We start from the raw sequence: 20559 nt of genomic DNA on the forward strand, positions 1-20559 counted from the left end.
CCATCCGCTCAATTATAGCAACACCCCTGCCTGTGAGTCCTCTGACATTTCCCCTTCTGAGGCCCCTCTGGGGTCTCCCTCCCGGGGAGCTGGCTCAAGTGTTGCCTTGGGGGGTCTCCTTTAGAGTCTGTCTCAGGTGGACACAGGCAAATTATGCCAGCCCCTGTATAGGGTGCTGTGTACCCTCCATTAAAGATCTCTGAAGGGTTCTTTCTTAGTATTTGCAAGTTTTTTTGGAATGTTATTTTAAAAGTCCTTGTTTTTCCTCTGAAAGTTGAATTGCAATGGGCAGTACATATTGTAGGGTTTTTCCTCTTAAAAACAAAAGGAGAGGGAGAATAGGCTTTTATTCCCAATTTCCAAATCCCTTGAGGAAGCAAAATAACTCATGCAGAAAAGCAAGTTTCAAATGTAACCAGTTTGCAAAATACAGAACTTGGGTCTCCTTAGAGGTGTGTGTGTGTGTGTACACACACAGAGATACTTAAGGTCAATTTTTTTGAACATATAGAAGAACAAGCTTTACTGAAAGAAAACCAGCATGGCTTCAGCAAGGGCAAGTCTTGCCTCAGGGGCGGGGCCACCATTGGGCCAACAGGTACAAAATATCTGGGCCGCTGACCAATCAGGGGCCGCATCTTGCAGCCCCGACACGCCCCCCATGTCTGACGTCAGACTCAGGGGTGATAGTTTAGCTCCTGAGTGGGGACCGCGCGGCCCCTTCGGAAGCTAAACAAAGGCTGGCACTGCGTTTGTAGCGCCAGCCAGGAGCAGCTCTTCCCTGAAAAGGCAGGGAAGAGCCGCTCCTGGTTGCGTGCTGCGAACACAGCGCCAGCCTAAGTAGCTCCTGCAGGGAAGAGCTGCTCCTGGGCTGCACTGAAAAAGCAGCGCCAGCCTTAATTTAACTGCCGAAGGGGCCGCGTGGCCCCTTCGGGAGTTAAAGGGCAGAGCAGCACCAGCCTTCGTTTAACTGTCGAAGGGGCTGCGCAGCCCGGCAGTTAAATGGCGACTCTCCCGGACTGGTCCCGAACGGAGCCTCAAGGCTCCGTTCAGCCAGACCACGCCCCCGCATCTGACGTCAGACGCGGGGGCGTGGCTAGCCCCAGCATCTGACATCAAACATGGGGGCGGGGTCAGTGCGGTCACAGCGGTGGCTGTACACAGGCCGCCGGCTTGTCCCGCTCCGCCCGTGTCTTGCCTCACTAACCTTTTGGAGTTCTTTGAGAATGTCAACAGGCATATGGATAAGGGTGATCTGGCTAACATATTGTACTTGGACTTCCAAAAAGCTTTTGACAGAGTTCCCCACCAAAGGCTCTTGAGTGAATTTAGCGGTCATTGGATAAGGGGACATGTTCATGTGTGGATTGATAACTGGTTGAGGGACAGGACACAGAAGGTAGGAATAAATTGATCATTCTCTAAACAGAGAATTGATCATTCTCTAAACATTCTCTAAGAAGTGGGGTCCCCCTGGGATCTGTACTGGGACCAGTGCTCTTTAACTCATTCATAAATGAATCTAGAAGTTGGAGTAACCACAGAAGTGCCAAAATTTGTAGATGACATGAAACTATTTAGGATAGTGAATTCTGAAACAGATTGTGAGGAGCTCCCAAAGGATCTCTCCAAACTGAGTGAGTGGGTGACAAAATGGCAAATTTGGTTCAATGTAAGCAAGTGTAAAGTGATGCCTATTGGGGCAAAAAACCCCAACTTCACATATACACTGATGGAATCTGAGCTGTCAGTGACTGACCAGGAGAGAGATCTTAGGTTCATGGTGGACAGCTCATTGAAAACGTCGACTCAATGTGCGGCAGCTGTGAAAAAGACCAATTCCATGCTAGAGATCATTAGGAAGAGGATTGAAAATAAAAATGCTAGTATTATAATGCCCTTATAAAAATCTATGGTGCAGCTGTTGGAGCTAGGATCCTGGCAGCATCAGCTCTCAGCTGCAATAGTGACCACTGGAAGGTTTTAGGGGTCATGGATAAAGATGCTGGACTCCTCCCCTCTTTGTTCTTCCAGTGTTAGTCTCCATTTTGTCTCTCCAGAGATGGCTGTTTGTTTTGGTCTCTCTCTTCAGCCATGAGCTACAGCTGAAATTAAGCTGCAAGCTTTTTCACACTTGTTTGTAACCTTTTCATTAAATTAATCCTTGTAGTTCTTCAATACTAAAGGACTGTCTCAAGACCTCTTGCTTTGCTGCTTTCTCACCAAACTGGTTTTGCTTTGCTATTTGGGGACTGAACTGCCATTCTTCCCCTACAGCTGCCACATTTGGAGTACTGCATACAGTTCTGGCCACCATTTTTTAAGGAAGACATTGTAGAACTGGAAAAGGTGCAGCAGAGGGCAACCAAGATGATCAGGGGCCTGGAGCACCTTCCTTATGAGGCAAGGCTACCGCATCTGGGCCTTTTTAGTATGAACACTAGAACCAGGGGTAATTCCATGAAAATAAATCCAGAAAATGTAGGACCAACAAAAGGAAGTACTTTTTCACACAGCACATAATCTATGGAATTATTTGCCACTGGATGTGGTGACAGCCAACAGCCTGGATGGCTTTAAGAGCGGCTTTAGACAAATTCATGGAGGACAGGGCTATCAGTGGCTACTAGTCTGGTGACTATAGGCCACCTCCAGCCTCAGAAGCAAAATGCCTCTGAATACCAGTTGCAGCAACAGCATGCCCTCACCTCTTGCCTGTGGGCTTCCCAGAGGCATCTGGTGGGCCACTGTGTGAAACAGGATGAGCATCCATGTCAGTTGCATAAAACCCTGCAATTGGTGTGGTATCTATTTCCCCAGTGGTGAACTTTTCAATGTTGCTCATGCGTTGCAACACATCTGAGGGAAAGTGATTGTGTAAACTGCTGCTGATATGATCAACCACATCATAAAAGAGTTTCCTGTAAAATTGTCCAGGAGACTCAAACTGACGAGGCTTGGGCCCAGCATCAACCTGTCGGGGAGGCTTTCAGCAACTAGGAAGGGTGGTGCTTTCTGAATCTAAATATTTTGCTATCATGATAGTCTTTGACCAGAACTCTTCAAAGTTGTTCCTTGGTTTCTTTGTACTCTCCTTGGTGGACACCAAAAGTAGTTCTGTTTGATGGAATTGTAGGTCACTTTTTTGAAGTGCTGTATTTAGGGTCTCCAAACAACCAAACATCAGCAGCAAAACGAAAGAATCAAACCTGCAGGTTTCGTGCATATCTACTTGCCTTTGCCCCAACATCTCCTCTCTCCTCAATTGACACATCTTGGAAGAACTCAGTCAGCTCTCTGTAGTTAAGGGCAACTGTCTGTAAGGAAGCTGCTCTACCAGTCCATGTTGTGAGACATTTCCGCCCCCCGCCAGATGTATGTTCTCCTCTCCCCCAGAAGTCTTTAAACCAGGCAAGATGCTTGGGTGAACTTCTGACAAAGATGATCAGTTCAGCTATTTCACTCATCTTAACATTTCCTGATATATCTTGCACCACTAAGTTCACAGCACGAGCTACACCGTGCACGTAGAGTATTCTTGATCCCGCTTGCTTCACAGGAGACTTCCCTGGTTAGCATTGGAATGAATTGGAACATTGTGAACCATTATTTTAAGCATCTCCTTCACAATAGAAGGTGAAATCCATGTGTAATTTGTACAATTCAACCATGATCTCAGCTGGGGGACATCATCAGCACGAAGCAGCAAGAGCTGACTAAGGTTTGACCCTTCTTCAACATTACCATTAACTTCCAGACCCTGAAAGGCAAGGTACCTTGCAGAGGATATAATTTTCAGCAGCGCTACTCTTCTTGAATTTGCTTCTGTTTCCCTTTCGAGCAAGTGACATGCACACTTACCCCCACCTTTTTCAGCAGCAATAGCCTGAACTGCTGCACAGTGGATGTTTGCATTTTGAGGGCTCTGAAATCTTTCTAGTGCTTTCTTCCAGTCGGAGAAGCCTTTCTTAACAAAAGATTCGTATGCACCACTGTCTCTTGAACTTTTTGGAAAAGCATTCATTTCATTGGCTGTGCAACAGATGCTGCAATATGCTTTGCCCATTTCATAATAAGAGAGTCACTCATAGGTTCTCTTCCAAGTGTCCTTGTACTGGTGGCCAAGTGGCTTTCTTTTCACATGAGGAACACTGATCTTTGAGGATAGGTTTTCTCCATTAAGTCCAGTGAAGCTGACAATGGAACTTTCACCAGGGAGTTATCCAGACGTGGCTTCATGCTGTGGGATCAGAAGGGCAGATCTGCTTTGCAGCAGATTCGGAGCTGTTTAATTCGCAGATTTAAATGGACCATTCACATTTTCTCAGCATTTCCTCAGCTCCTCTCCGCATCTTTCTTTGTGTGCATTCCCACAGTTTGCTCCAGGTCCAACCCCCCCACCCCCCGCAATCACATCCCAGAGGAGGCGAAAGATGCCTTCCTTGGGTATTACCTTAAAAAAAAAAAGTTTGAAAGTTGGTGACCTTCCGTGAAATTGACTATTCTAAACAGAACACTTAACCTGAACCTGCCGAATCTGACCCAGATCTGACCCATATAATGAACTTGCCTTTGTGACTGCCTTCATCACCTCATGTCCCCCAACCATTTAAGAGGCCATGGAAGTTTAAAGCAGAAATCATTGCTTTCTCTCTGAGATGAAGAAAAATGCAGCCATGGAATCAGCTCAGACACAAAGGGCTCAGGTTACATCAGAACCTGTAGTCTCCATTGTTAAGCTTCCAACAACGTCTGCATATGTAAAGCCTAGGCTCCTATGGTGACCAGGCTTCAATAAGACAAAGGCAAACTTGAAAGCATAGTAAGACCCACATTTTGCATGTGCTTGCATTAACTCAGGAATTTCTTCCTCCCCCTCCCCTCCTGGACTCCCTCCCTCCACAGAATTTCTCCAATCTGCCACAACCCCTCCCCCACCCCTCCACCCGGAACTCGCAGTTGCAAATCACTCAAAGAGCGGACCAGAATGAGCTGTCAAACTCTCCTTCCTGACACTTGCTGTTCTGGAAATCTACCCAGCAAACTTTGGAAACAAGTTTGGGGAAAAACCAAATTATCATCAATGGCCCCTCCACACATCACAGATAAGGGTCAGGAGACTCGGTCCAGAAGACTCAAATCCACCCTACCCCAAAAGCAGCTGAAAATAGAGGATTTTTTAAACGTCGGACATTATTAAGGCTAAGCCAGAATGCACAGCCAGAATATGGGGGTGGGGGGGGACAGAGTCATGTCTGAATAAGTCCCTGATACCGCAGAGACTTCGGAGTAAATCCAGCTGATCTGTGGACTTGCGCCCTCCATTCCGAAGGAGATTCGAACTAACAGCCATGTGTGTAAAAGCTCCCATGGTATTAGCAGCACAAACCTCTGCACGTATTTCCTGCTTCTTTGTTAAAAATCTTTCCATAATGGGGTGATGGTCTGAATCTCAATCAAAGAAAGAAGACTTTCTTCACAAGCAGTATTACCCCCTGCTGAAAGTCCTCCTCTCTTATCTTTGCAAAAACAAGCAGCGTCTCTCCTAAGAACTTTTTGAGTTGCTACAACGACAAGACTCAACACAGGACTGACTGATGAATGACAGCAGGAGAGCTTGCTGATGCTACCTGGCAGCTGGGAGAGGGGCATTGCCCCTTCTGGGAAATCCTGGAGGGAGATTGAGGCCCCCACCCCACTCCGAAGTTTAGGCCCCTGGGGCTGCTGGGGCATGGGGTGTACACACCTCCCCTACCTTTGCCACTCCCCCTGTAACACACTACATAAATGTGCTAAGAAAGGCAGAGGGCTTGATCTACCAATGGTTACTGCTCCATTGCCATAGCAACAATCTGACTTTGCCCTCCATTCAGTTTATATGCTCTGCATACCAAAGATGCAAGGACTTGCTCCCTCAACTCACCCACACATCCTGATTGACATAGTCTTTGCAAACTAGATTGTTTTCAAAGGGCCATCCACCCCAGGCCTGCCCCTGCTGCTTTCATCCCCTTACCACCCCAACTTCTGCAGAAACTGCATTTTGCATGCAGATAGGGTATCCCTTGCCTTGCCAGCAGCTGGGGGAAAACACGTTTGTCTTCCCTAAGAGTATGTTTGCTCCTCATTGAGTTCTCAAGGTTTATACTGTTGGGAATGTGGCATCTGCTGGAGTGAGGAAGAGAGTGTCACCCTCTGCAAACTGGTTGCTGCCTGCCTGACGGGGCCAACAAGGAAGGCTTGTAGGCACTGGAAACTGCCCCCATGGCCCCAAGTGAGGCCACTACACTGCACCACTTCTCTGCAGTTTCCTCCTCCTGTCCCAGACTTTGGGCACCTCCTGCAGTACAACCAGTCCCTTCTCCCTTCCAAATCGCCGTAATCTTTCTAGTTCTTCTCCTTCCCAAATAAGCATAATCTTTCAAATGTCTCAGAGACCTTTAAACCATCCTTTAACTTGTTTATTAGGATTTATCTTCGTTCTCTCCAATGTTTTCAGTCAATATGGGTTCTCTAACAGAACTAGAGGAGATTGTGGCCAGCACATCAACTATATTAACAGGGACAGAGTACACTAGATTTTGGGGACTTAAAAAAAAAAAGAGAGAGAGAGAGAGAGAGAGAGAGCACATAAAGTCCACAATTCTTTTTTGTTTATCCATACGAGAGCTACCCTCAGTTCCTCCTTCTGGACAGCTAACTCACTTCTTTCCCATGTTTAACTTACAGGAGGATACAAGATGTGAAGCCCCTATATAAATCTGAATGAATTCTTCAGTAGCTTCTATACTTTCCTTCCATCAAAACAGAAGAAATGAAGCAGACAGAGTAGCTAGGCTAGATGTAAATAGATTTGAATAGATGGACTCAATGGAGAATCACTGTAGATACGAAAGGAGTGGGCCAGGAGGGGAAGCCCTTTGGCTTGCACCTCAAAGCAGAGCCTTGACTAAAACGCCATCTGTCGAGTGGAGGAGCAAGGCACAAACTCAGGAGGCAGCAGTCACAGGAGATTCCCTACTTTCCCTTGGTTCTCAACTCCCCCAAAGAGATGACTCAGAGGCGTAGCTAGTGGAGAGGGTGTTTGCCCCTCTGCCTGGCAGCCCCTTGGAGTGAGGGAGATAATGAAGAAAATAGGGAGGAGTGGAGCTGCCCCCTCCCCGGTTTCTTTGAACCCATCCACTCACTTATAGCTACACCCCTCCAGCAACTCACAGGTTGCACAGGCTTAGGAGGATGGGGCAAGAGCTCTGTGTCCTCCCAAGAATCTAACAGTGCATGAGGCTTTTTACAGGCTTTTGCCCTGTAGTTTGTTTTTCTGTTCTTTGGTAGTTATTTTAGTTTTTAATTTAGAATGTGATTTTTAATGTTGCCTGTTTGCATCTTGTTGTGCACCGCCTGGAGTCTTCGGAGTGGGCAGTGTATTAAATGTCTCAAATAAATACATAAATAAATGAGGCTTGCCGCACAGCTGTTGTGCATGAGGAGCGGAATTGTCACTTCTCTCCCCTCCTCACCAAAGCCCCCCATTGTTTGCACCTGGGAGGATGTCCGCGAAGGCTGTGAGACCCTCATGACCATCTTCCTGAATGTAAAAAGCGCTTCTGTAGGGAGGGGAGCTAAAATCGTTTCCCCATCCCGTCTACTGCAGCTGTGCAGCAGGCCTCACATGCCATTAGTTAGGTTCCTCCTATGGCTGTACAGCATGTGAGCCAGTGAAAATAAAAGTCTTTTACAAGCTCTATCAGTGGCATTTTGTGAAAAAGATTGTTGGACTTATTTATAAATAATAGGGTTTTTTTGGTTATAATTGCAATTGTAACCAATATGTAATTTGGCTGCCGCTGCGCATGCACAAATGCCCTCTGCGAGGCTGTAGGCCATGCCAGGCCTTGCAGAGGGCATTTGCACATGTGCGGCGGCGGCCAAAATGGCGGCCGCTCGCTTTTACGGAGGCCCGAATGGGCCAAAAAGACTATGTTTACCGGGCCGCAGTGGTAATAAGGGAGGCCGGTGGGGGGAGAGGGAACCAGCGTGGACCCCCCTGCGGCTATAGCAAGCCCGCCTGAAGGGGCTACAGGTAGTTACTTTTTGGATTTTAAAAATTTAAAAAACAAAAAAAAAAGTTCACGGACCTGCCGGACCAGACCCGGCGGTCCGGTTCCGGTCCGGACGGAACCGGAGGGGAGGGGGTTGGTTCGATCACAAACCCCCGAACCCCCGGACCAAACCGTTGGGCTGTGGACCGCTGGACCAGTTCTGCACATCCCTAGTTTTGATTGCATTTCCATACTTTCCAAACTTCCAAACTTTAAAATAGGGACATTCTGGTGTATATGCAATAACACCCTTGTTCACATCCCAAGGATCACTATCAGAGCTTCCTTTACTTGAAACCCTGCTGTATTCTACATTTTTTAAAACCTCTGCAAGAGGTCACTTCAAGCAGGTGTGCTGATAACATAATCGTTTCCCTTTTAGAAGCATGCTTAATAAAATGCTTAATCTTGCAATGGAACTGTGCATATCTTCAGAATTATGGACAGAAATGACAACATCTGAATGCAAAAGCAGACCGGCCTGCTTCTACTTCTAGGGAGTGGCTCTGATGTGAATAAATAGCCAGACAAGGTCAAATAAGAGAAGTCAATGAAGTATCATTCCAAAGCTTTGAATTCATCATATAAGCAAGCAGTCAAGCAAACAAACCCACACCCTAAGTGTAGACAAGCACAAGCATTTACATACAGCAAAGGGCAATTCCATAGTGAAAGAGGTGCAATTGTGTGCTTGGTCTGACATACACAGACACATACATCTATAAATATGAGACCCAACAAATACAACATGCAAAGCTATCTATTGACTGCGGAAGTAATACCTGCATTTGCCTGTTCTTCCCGAAAATTTCCTACAGTTGTTTTAAACCAAGGTGTATTACCAATAAATCTGTCAAATCAGAAGGTCCCTCTAGTCCAGGGCTACTCAATTGGTGTCCACCAACTTTTTCCCAGCATCCCTAGCCACAGTAGCCAATAGTCAGGGATGATGGGAATTGTAGGCCAACTTCTGCAGGAGGGCCAAAGCTGAGTAGCCCTGATTTAGTCTATTAATCCTCTTTATAGCTACGAACAGGCATTTACAATGAGGTATGAAGACAACAGCTTTCCCTTGCTTATCCACTCCCCACCAGATTCAGAGGCAAAACACTTCTAAAGCTTTTCGCTCTCAAGGCTACTACTAACCACTGATGGACCTATCCCCTATACTTTTTGCTAATCCTATTTTAAAGCTATCCAAATCCATGGCCACTGCCATAGTGTGTGTGTGTGTGTGTGTGTGTGTGTTTAAGATGAGATGCTATCTTACTATGGTGGGGGCTGAGGTGGGGAAGGGTTTCTTGTACTCCCCATCTTGTCTCTCAACTACAGTTACTATTACGGGATCACTTATTTCAGCAAAATTGCTCCCTCCTTGACTGTGCTGTTTGAGTCTCTCTGCCTATCTGCCATATAGACAAAATTACCTGTACATTTTATATACCTGTACATTCTACCCCACAAGGCAAATAATAATTTCTAGGGAGCAATTTTAATTGGGAGAATTAAGAGCAAGGTAGAACATTTTTCCAGTCAGTTGGTGACCCTGAGAATTCATGGACAATTTGAAGAATACTAATTAAAAACTTACGGAGCATACATATGAAAATATCTGGAACAAATGGACAATTAACCAGGCAAATGATTAAGATAAGAGGATTCATCAGAGAATGTACAAAATATAAATATATATACATACCAGTGAAATAATCTCATTCAAATGGCACACACTAAAGGCATACTCAGATCTGTGTGACCAGACCTTCCTGATTTCCTGGAGTGGTGCTATCAATGGTTAGATAGATTCTAATTGGCAGCATCTAATGTGTATGACTGGCAATTGCCAAAGTGATGACAAGGACCAATCTGCTTCAAAATATAAGTTGTGAATAGCTTGGCAGAAGGTTATCAAAGTTCTTATGGTTTTAATTCACAGTGGCAGACTAATCATATGCAGTCTGAAGTAGATAGGTCCACTGGTTTATTTTTTATGAATTTAAAAATAATTTAGATTTGTTATTAAAGGCATGGCTGTTAACAGCCACAATTTCCTAGCATTTTGACTGAACATGGAAAGACCTTAATACATCATGTTAAATCAAAAGGCTTTTTCTTAATTGAATTGTTCCTGATATAAGAAGAACTGTTATATCTGTAACTCTGTCTCTCCATCCTATCTTAATTGGATTGGAGCTGCAGTTTCAGACATGGTACATTTAGGACAAGTTTTTATGTTCAGTTTCAATAATGTATAAGATGTATTTATTAATAAACATAACCGCATAACATGGAGATTAAACTATAGGAGTAAACATTCTTTTGAAACTTGTCACTTCAAAAGGAGTCATCTAAAAACAATTTAATGACAGATGTAATAATTATATTTGCCAGGTGCCTAAAATACTTCTGCATCATACAAAGATAAACAAGTCTTTCTCGCAGTCGAATTTGTAATTCTTCTACAATTAACATGTATAGATGTACTCCCATATAGTGAAAAGAGTTTCAGCTACTGAAATTTTAATTAGGAAAAAATATGGCTTAGGAACATAGGAAGTTGCCACATACTGAGTCAGACCACTGGTCTGTCTAGCTCAGTATTGTCTTCACAGACTGGCAGCGGCTTCGCCAAGGTTCCAGGCAGGAATCTCTCTCAGCCCTGAAATGGACGTTGGACGTAACACCACCCCCCCAATTACCTGATGTGCCTTGTAATCCCCCATTCCCGAGTTACAGTACTACCTGCATACACTTCATAACCTTGTGGGTTTCCAAATCCTTGTGTGTAAATCTTTGTATATATATGACGTACAAACAACCACTTTGTATATAATTGTACTTTGGCAACATACTGTATGCTTTGGTAGTTTGTTGGTTCAATTAAAAAAAAATCTTGTCCTATTAAAAATAAACAAATCTTGTCCCGTCTTGGAGAAGCCAGGGAGGGAACTTGGAACCTTCTGCTCTTCCCAGAGTGGCCCCATCCCCTAAGGGGAATATCTTCCAGTGCTCACACATCAAGTCTCCCATGCATATGCAACCAGGGAAGACCCTGCTTAGTTAAGGGGACAAGTCATGCTTGCTACCACAAGACCAGCTCTCCTTGAGAGCTTGTAGCTCTCTTGCTCACACTTATGTTGCTCATAGAAGAATGGCAAGAATTTCTCATTTCTAAATAACTGAAATGTCTAAATTCACCCATACAGATAGCATGCAAAGTAGTGGCGTAGAGTTCTATGCTTAACACAGTTACAACTGTTCAAGTAAACATTACAGCAAATATACTTCTGAAGGGACTGGATTAATTAGATGATTCAGCGATAGCATAGGCATCAATTTAGAATGTGGCCACTCCAGCTCACTTTAATTCATTACTGATTAACAGTTGTCACCCACTGCTAGATGATCAGCCGGATCTCAATTCAGTTCCTGCTAATCTTAGGTTTATTATTATTTCTTGTTTACACAGTCAGACAGGTGTTATTGACTGGTTTGTTTTATCCAGACATCGAGTCCTTCCCAAGGACCTGGGATGCCAGAATTTTGTTGTCAGTTGTTATAGATATTGTTGCAGCATATAGGCTGTTCCCAGTAAAGCTGCTTTTTGTAATTGGCTGATGGTGATTTCTGTGGCCCCTATGGTGTTGAGGTGCTCTTCAAGGTCTTTTGGAACTGCACCCAGGGCGCCAATTACCACTGGGATGATTGGGGTCTTTTTCTGCCACAGCCTTTCAGTTTCAATTTGTAGATCTTTGTATTTGGTGATTTTTTCTATTTCTTTTTCTTCTATTCTGCTATCCCCTGCTATTGCTATGTCGATTATTTTCACATGTTTTTCTTTCTTCTCGACAACAGTGATATCTGGTGTATTGTGTGGCAGATGTTTGTCTGTTTGTAGTCGGAAGTCCCATCATATTTTTACATCTTCATTTTCTTCAACCTTTTCAATTTTATGGTCCCACCAATGTTTGGCTACAGGTAGCTTGTATTTTTTGCAGATGTTCCAGTGTATCATCCCTGCTACCTTGTCATGCCTTTGTTTGTAGTCAGTCTGTGCGATCTTTTTAGAACAGCTGATTAGGAGGTCCACTGTTTCATCTGCTTCTTTACAAAGGCGGCACTTGCTGTTTGTTGTGGGTTTTTTTGACTTTTGCTCTTATTGCATTTGTTCTTAGTGCCTGTTCTTGTGCAGCCAGTATTAAACCCTCTGTTTCTTTCTTCAAGTTGCCATTCTTAAGCCATTGCCAGGTCTTGGTGATGTCTGATTTTCCACTTATATTGTGCAAATATTGACCATGCAGGGGCTTATTTTTCCATTTTTCTGCTTCCATTTTTCTGCATCTAGTCCAGATGTGTGCTGCATTTACACAACAGTATTCTATCACTCATGTAGGGCCAATATTTAGCCCTTACATTTAGCTTATATTTTTATTTAGATGCATTTCCCATTAACTAATGCTCCTTTAGCATGAGCAGTGTCTGGTGGAAAAAACCACTGATTTGTGTGGCTCCCAAAGGAGAAACCCGTTTTGGTATTACCCCTTTGGTGGCAACCCTGCTGGCAGTGAGCCCACCACACAAGGGAAGGCAGCGTTCCTTTTAAAGCCTCCTGCAACAGGAAGCTGATGCAATCAGTGGCAGGAAGCAGCTGGAAAACCACTGTTTCAGGCCTATTTCCCTTTAGGAGGCAATGGATTCGTTGACAGCAAAAGTCCCTGAAGACGTTCATAGGTAGAGCATCAGCAGGGGAAAAAGCGGGGGTGGGGGGAAGAATGCCCACTCACATGTACCTTGGACTCTTCTCCCTTTCCTTTTGGAGTCAACTGGTAACCAGTCACTCCCAATGTCCCCCCACACCATTTCCCCACTAATAGGGAAAGTGAGTTGGGTTTAGACCAGTGATTCTCAAACTTGGGTCCTCAGGTGTTATTGGACTTTAGGGATGTGCATGGTCCGGAGCAGTCCGGACCGGCACCAAAGGGGGGCCTTCCTTTTAGGGCGGGGAGGGCTTGCTTACTCCTCCCACCTCTTTGCCCCCTCCAGCGCCCGTATTCTATTGTATAATTGGGGCGCTGGAAACCAGCCGCCCCAGCCGCCTCCGCCGCCCCCCCCCGCGAGCGGATTAGGGGCAAGGGAAAGCTACTGCCACCCTCCCGCCACCCTCCCTCCCACCCGCCGCCCCCCCGAGTGCTCACCACGTTTGCCAAAAAAAGAGAGGAGCTCGCGAACAGAGCTCCTCTCTTGCCAAAGTCTCAGGCCCAACTGGGGCCTTGGGCGCGCGCGCACGCGCAATAGGACTCCGGATCTAATGGAACTTTTGCTGGAGGCCCGGTCTACCCGGCTTCTTCCCGGCAGGTAGACCAGGCCTCCGGCGAAAGTTCCATTAGATCCGGAGTCCTATCGCGCGCGCGCGCGCGCGCCAAGGCCCCAGTTGGGCCTGAGACTTTGGCAAGAGAGGAGCTCTGTTCGCGAGCTCCTCTCTTTTTTGGCAAACATGGTGAGCACTCGGGGGGGCGGCGGGTGGGAGGGAGGGGGGGCGGGAGGGCGGCAGTAGCTTTCCCTTGCCCCTAATCCGCTCGCGGGGGGGGGGTGTGGCGGAGGCGGCTGGGGCGGCTGGTTTCCAGCGCCCCAATTATACAATAGAATACGGGCGCTGGAGGGGGCAAAGAGGCGGGAGGGGTAAGCAAGCCCTCCTGCCCTTAAAGGAAGACCCCCCACCCGGACCCGGACCGGCTAAGTCCGAACCGGTCTGGAAGTTCGGAGGCCTTTCGAATGGCCTCCAGACCGGTTCGGACACACCCCTATTGGACTTCAACTCCCATAATCCCCAACCCAAGGCCACTGAGGCTGGGGATTATGGGAGTTGAAGTCCAATAACACCTGAGGACCCAAGTTTGAGAATCCCTGGTTTAGACTGTTGTGAGACAAGTTAGCTTTACCCTACTGATGTGATGTTGCAATAGCAATCCTGCTCAGTATGCTCAGGTTCAGACATTTGGTGTATGTGCTTGGCTGAGGAGCCAATGGGACGAAGCTGCCCCCTGTGGGATTATGAATGAACGCCTAAGTCAGAATCCCCCTCTAAACATAACGATACTGCAGCACTGTGGAGCCACGGTTGACCACGGATACCAGAGCTGTCCAGCCTGGTGCGAGAGCCGTCTGTCCCAGCAGTGGAGTGTGGCTGGGCCACCTTTTGCCTGTGACACGCTGCATGTTCGTGGGGAACCTTTTGCTAAATCTTTCACAGAACCTGATCTGGGTCAGGGTTTTGTATGTAGGAGAGTAGCTCCCTCACTGTGATCTATTGAAAGTCAGCCTTCTACACAAGCTTTTGTCCACTGAATGCCCACAGGGCCTCACCATGTGCCCCCTCCCTGAGCAGGTTCAGATGTGCTCCTCATGTGAGGAGCACCCAGCCTCCCACAGAGTGAAAAAAGGGCTGGTGGTGGTGGCTGTAGCTCAGTGGCAGAGCATCTGCTTTGCGTGCAGAAGGTCCCAGGTTCAATCCCTGGCACCTCCACATAGGGCTGGGAAAGACTTCTGCCTAAAACCCTGAAAAGCCACTGCCAATCAGTGTAGACAATACTGAGCTAGATGGACCAATGGTCTGACTCCTATATTTCTATGCTTTGACACCTGGGCCCTCAGGTATGGTTGAGGATGGGGTGCAGGGAGCTGCCGTGTGGAAGGAGGCGGCACTGGCAGGAATGTCCCCTTCTGTAAGTTTCCTTCCACTCAAGCAAGATTTGGATACAACCTATTACACAGCATTAGCCATTCACTTTTTGAATCACAGATTGGTTATAGTCACTGTCAATATCGACAATAATTAACTACAGTTACTTCTTTTTTTCCTTTCACTGCAGGCTTTCCTTGTATCTTCAATATAATTTGTCCCAGATTATGATTATTGGTTGCATTTCTTAAGAAATAGTTTCCCCACTGGTGGAGAGGAGAGCTGGTCTTGTGGCAGCGAGCATGACTTGTCCCCATAGCTAAGCAGGGTCTGCCCTGGTTGCATATGAATGTGAGACTCACTGTATGAGCACTGCAAGATATTCCCCTCAGGGGATGGAGCTGCTCTGGGAAGAGGAGAAGTTTCCAGGTTCCCTCCCTGGCTTCTCCAAGATAGGGTTGAGAGAGATTCCCGCCTGCAACCTTGGAGAAGCTGCTGCCAGTCTGTGAAGACAATACTGAGCTAGATAGACCAATGGTCTGACTCAGTATATGGCAGTTTCCTATGTTCCTATGTTCCTTTGATCTGTCATCCTTGGCCCATGTATCTCCTTTATGAATTCAGCTCTTTTCAGTTCTGACCTCCAAAGGATCATGTGATTCTATTTGAATCATAGGTAAGATGCCAGTTAAACCAGTCTTTCTGGCTCCTACAAATACACAACAGATAGTGAAAGGTCTGCTGCTTATCTCTGAGTTGGCCCCTCCTTCCCCCAAGAGCCATCTTGCTCTGAGGGGAGGAGATAAGAGACAAAGCCTAGGGAGCACAACATGTGAAAAAAATCAGCTCTTGTGTCATCTTGCTGCTTGTTGTATGGCTTCTTATTGATGCGTACCCTTTTTAATGTAAACTGCTTTAGGAGATGCATTTATATAAATGGCATGCATAAAATAAGTAGTTTATTCTGGGGAGCGTAGAACTTGTTCACTTATAAAAGATATAACTGGCAAAAACACAGGGTAAGAACAGTAAAACAAAGAGGGATTTTTTGCAGGGGTGGTGGAAAGGCAGAAATAGTTTGATTTTTTCTTCAGGGTGGAACTACAGGGTTTTCAATGCTATGTTTCCTTTGGAATGCTAACGGGGTAGCATTTGCAGGGGAGAATCAGCAGGCAGTAAGGAGTTGCTTTGCTTATCCCTACTGCCAGTTCTCCCCAGCATATCTCCCCACCCTCCCAAATTTTTACTGGTGTTTCTTTTAGCTGGGCTCTGAGACCAGGATGGCATTTGCAGGGTAGGCATGAGATAGTGCAGCCCCCTTCCCCTGCATTCGCTTTAACCAGCAGCCATGTATTAGGACACATGTTACCAGTATAATCTGTAATTTTGACATTAGTAAAGTGATGTTCCGGTTTGGAATCACATTCACAAGTAATCAATGTACAATGTAAACATTCCTACTTCACTCCAGTGGATACTAAGGAAATTGTAGTTGGAAATCCAGTTAGGTATAGAAGACTCTCTTAACTGGAAATCCAGTTAGGTACAGAAGACTCTCTCCAGGGGCGTAACTACCATTAGGCAAGGGGAGGCAGTCGTCTTGGGGCCCCACTGCCTCGAGGGGCCTCCCAGAGGCACATCACATGACTCCCCGCCCGCCCATGTTGCACCCCCTATGAATTATGTTGAGTCTCTTGGAGAACGGCAGGAGCAGAGAGTAAAAAAACTAGATTCAATGTGAACTGGATATTCACCGTATTTATAATGGGGATGTGAGTGTGAGTGCACTATATATTGTGAAGTGTGTTTGTGTGTGTATATCAGCGAGGGGCCCTTTTTAAAATCTTGTCTCTGGGCCCCCTCCAACCTTGCTACGCCCCTGACTTTCTCTATGAATTTGTTCTCTATGTGTCTTGTTTTGATTTATGTAAACTCCGCAAAAGACAAAGAACATGATCTAATTAGAGTAGCTGAGCACAGATTAGGGGGAGGGAATCTTACTCCTGAATCGCACTCCATCCCGCTTACTCCTGAGTCGTACTCCATCCATACACTAATCACACAGCTCTGTCAAGGTTTTTCAGTCCTTACCTTTCACAGATCCTGTTTTTCCTGTATTTGAAATCCTGAGGGCTCACATACATGCCGCCAGTCAATGTCTCCCCTGTTGAGTCTTCTCTGCAAGACCAACAGATCCACAAAAGACCCCAGAGTAGAGAGTCTTTTGCAGTTCTGATTTAAAGTCTCTTGTTATACCACTGTTGGAAGTCATTTCCTCTGCCTCTGTGATTAGCATTCCATATCCCTATGAACAGGTTATACAGGTGTGTAACAACATATTTGCTCAGCTACGCAGAAAGGGAAGGCAGAGGCTATTTTACAACAGGAAACGATACTCTCTCGCAGCATGCAGTGCATTTCTTAGCCAGCAGCATGTGAAAAATTGATCTGGACAGAGACATATTAGCATGGGTCTTATTTACAAGCCAAAAAACATTTAAAATGGGGGAAAAAATCTGTCCATAAAAATAACTGTTAGTGGTACACTTTATCTACACCTACCTCCGCCTCCTCCTCATTATATTATTATTATTATTATTATTATTATTATTATTGATGCAGGAAAGGGAAACTCTAAGGATGTGCAATTACAAGAAAGGAAAACATTTTAAAAGAACAGTAGTAGTGAAAAATCAGAGAAAACAAAGAACCAAGGCTTAGGGGCACAGCCTGTCTTCACTGCCAAGTTCAGCATTGGGACATCAACAGTTCTAACAAAAATAGTATATCTGAGCATGTGCAGAGTACATTTCCCACAGAGAACATGAATACTAGAACCAGATTCTGAAGATAATACCACATAGCCTTCTGTTTCTTCATAAGAGTCAATATTTAATAATTTATAGTTTCTTGAAAAGAATCAAGCCCATTATGTTTATAGACATGCATAGTTTTAGTCCTTAAAACAGGTTGATTTTGTTTAAAATTAATTAATAAAATTTTTAGAGTTCACAAAAGAACAAGTCTGTTAATGCTTAAATAGTTACTTTGCTAGTTTTTCTTTTCATTACATGCACAAGTTTTGCTACTGAACCTGAAGAAAAGTTTTTCAAGAGGCAGCTTTTCAGAATTAAGAGTTTAGAATTTGCATGCACCTATCCTCATGGCGCAGGGGGGAAATGACTTGACTAGCAAGCATGAGGTTGCCGGTTCAGATCCCTGCTGAAACACCTATATTGGGCAGCAGCGATATAGGAAGATGCTGAAAGGCATCATCTCATACTGTGTGGGAGATGGCAATGGTAAACTCCTCCTGTATTAGCAATAGCAATAGCAATAGCACTTACATTTATATACCGCTCTATAGCTGGAAGCTCTCTAAGCGGTTTACAATGATTTAGCATATTGCCCCCCAACATTCTGGGTACTCATTTTACCGACCTCGGAAGGATGGAAGGCTGAGTCAACCTTGAGCCCCTGGTCAGGATCGAACTTGTAACCTTCTGCTTACAGAACGGCAGTTTTACCACTGCGCCTCCAGGGGCTCATGTATTCTACCAAAGACAACCACAGGGCTCTGTGGTCGCCAGGAGTCGACACCGACTTGACGGCACACTTTACCTTACCTATCCTCTTATTAAAGACAAGTGAATTTTAGCCCGTTGAAAAACGGGCGCTAGTAAAGCTTTCGGCCCCCGCCGCCGAACCTCCCAGCTGCCCGATCCCACCATTTGTACAGGAAAGAGGAGCTCGCCAGCAGAGCTCCTCTTTCTGCAAAGGCTCTTCTCAAACTGGCGCTTTGAGCGGAAAGGACGCCCTTTCCGCTCAAAGCGCCAGTTTGAGAAGAGCCTTTGCAGAAAGAGGAGCTCTGCTGGCGAGCTCCTCTTTCCTGTACAAATGGTGGGATCGGGCAGCTGGGAGGGCGGTTCGGCGGCGGCATTTTTCAGGGCCAATTTGGCCCTTAGTAATTTGGCGGGGGGACGGGAATGGTGGGATCGGGCCCCAAGGTTCCCCCCCCGCCTGGCTTTACTGGCGGCGCCAGGCCTCGGCGGCGGCTCCGCCGCCACCTCGGCCAGCTTCCCCGCCGCCTCTTCCCCCGGCGCCTCTCTCCTTTATTTGCGGCGGCCGCTTCTGGCCCCGCCGCCGCCTCACCCGCACTCCTGCCGCCAGTTGCCCCGTCGCGGCCACCGCCACCTCTGGCCGTGGCCACGGCTGCGCCGCCGCCTCTCCCGCACTCTCCTCCTGGCGTAGGCGGCGGCCACTTCTCCTTCTCCCGGCCCCAACATGGCCGCCGGGTCCTGCCGTTCGTGCCTCCCTTGCCCTGTTCTGGGCATGCCCAGAACAGGCCAGGCACGAACGCACGCTTGGTGTCCGTCCACGGACGGACACCAAGCGTTTTATTAGAGAGGATAATGTACATTTGACTCCAGCTTCAGTATTGTCTCCAAACTAGAAGAGGACATGTGAGAAAAAGCTGAGAGTAGAAAGACTGCAGCTGGAGTAACCAAGGGCATATTTAGATTTCAAAAGTCTCCCTGCAATATACAGGCTTTTCCTCCATTTGTCAGTGATGGGCATTTCAATGGTAATGTAATACAGTATTAGGAATGATAATAATACTTAATCCCTGATACATTATTATTCTCCAAAATACATTATTGTCAAGCATGACCTGAAGAAAATCTTGAAAGCATAACTATAATATATGCTTGTTTGAAAAATAATAAAAGCCAACCTGGAGGCCTCCCTCATTACTTGGGATTCATTTACTGACTAAAGAAACTGATTAGAACAGCATCACAGTCTGAAATATGCAGCATGGTATACATGTGTTAATGCTCTGACTTCTGTTTCTTAACTAATATTAATGCAATAAATAAGAACAAAATTAAACTTCAGTTTTTGTTTGCTTGGTGTGCTGGACCATTTTCATGGTAGTTATATAGCTGATTTTATAGTTTTTATGTAGATAGGTTTGAAACATTATTTTAATGATAACAAATACAATATTAAAGTCAATCTATATTTATATTGCTTTCATTTTTGTAAATGTGTATGTTGAAGAAAAATAATTCTTTATAAAGTTAAAAATATTCATAAATCTGAATTAAATATGATTAATTTATGAAGTGCATTAGTTGCATTCCTGCTGCAGGTAGTTTTTTTTTTTTTTTAAAGAACCACCATCATTTTATCCAAGGAATTATTCGCACATGGCTTCAAGCTCTGGGGTAAATGTTGAGCGAAGCCACTTTGAATCACACTTGCGGCATTGAGGGAAGCAGCCCTCTGCTTTCGGGTTTTGTTTTGATGCAAGTTCACATGTTTTCCTCTGTGTTTTCCTTCTAGCCTATATCTGCATTTCTAAGGAGAGTATCCTTCTTATCATGCTAATGATTCTACATCAGTGCCTCTCCCTATTTTAAACCTCTCCCTGGTTTTAAAAAGCAGCTTAAAACCAGCATTTTAAAAACCCTGAAATACCACAAGATAAGCTAGACTTTGCAAGACAAAGCCCGATTTGTGTGTGGAGTGGGTCCAAGGATTTTGAAGGGACTTTGGGGTAAGTTTGGCTGGTGTGTGAATGCACACACTCTCTTCTGAAGGAGATTCGGGGAAGAAGCCCGGTCTGTAAAGCCTCCTGGGGCGGCCTGGTCTTTTTACAAGGAGAGGTGAAGGGGTTGTCTCAGATAGATTACTGGGGCATCAGCAGGGTAGCACAATGCCCCCCCCCCCCACAGGTCTGCCAGCTCCCCCCCCCTTGCAGCTCCCCACCAATCT

General features: G+C 45.7%; 2 protein-coding genes and 1 non-coding gene across 10 annotated transcripts in view; 2 read left to right on the forward strand and 1 right to left on the reverse strand.

Moving 5' to 3' along the window:
• The window catches only part of STYK1 (serine/threonine/tyrosine kinase 1), a 63775-nt gene extending 44693 nt beyond the window's left edge, over window positions 1-19082 (reverse strand). The window contains exon 1 of one of the 7 annotated variants that reach the window (XM_053298074.1): window positions 18931-19082. The gene's annotated coding sequence lies outside the window, so the exon portion shown is untranslated. Of the gene's footprint in view, window positions 1-2708; window positions 2795-5389; window positions 5547-5630; window positions 5731-5819; window positions 5851-6727; window positions 6976-8881; window positions 9182-18930 lie in introns of those variants that run through there. The other 6 variants (XM_053298076.1, XM_053298077.1, XM_053298082.1 and 3 more) reach the window with 6 other exon arrangements.
• SYCE3 (synaptonemal complex central element protein 3) overlaps window positions 8019-20559 on the forward strand; it is a 38761-nt gene continuing 26220 nt past the window's right edge. Inside the window, exon 1 of one of the 2 annotated variants that reach the window (XM_053298090.1) lies at window positions 8019-8080. The gene's annotated coding sequence lies outside the window, so the exon portion shown is untranslated. Of the gene's footprint in view, window positions 8081-12805; window positions 12831-20559 lie in introns of those variants that run through there. The other variant, XM_053298091.1, reaches the window with a different exon arrangement.
• Window positions 14550-14622, forward strand: TRNAA-UGC (transfer RNA alanine (anticodon UGC)). The gene has a single exon. It is a non-coding gene; the product is annotated as a tRNA-Ala (tRNA).

Source organism: Hemicordylus capensis, chromosome 2 (genome assembly GCF_027244095.1).
Source record: "Hemicordylus capensis ecotype Gifberg chromosome 2, rHemCap1.1.pri, whole genome shotgun sequence".
NCBI lineage: Eukaryota > Metazoa > Chordata > Lepidosauria > Squamata > Cordylidae > Hemicordylus > Hemicordylus capensis.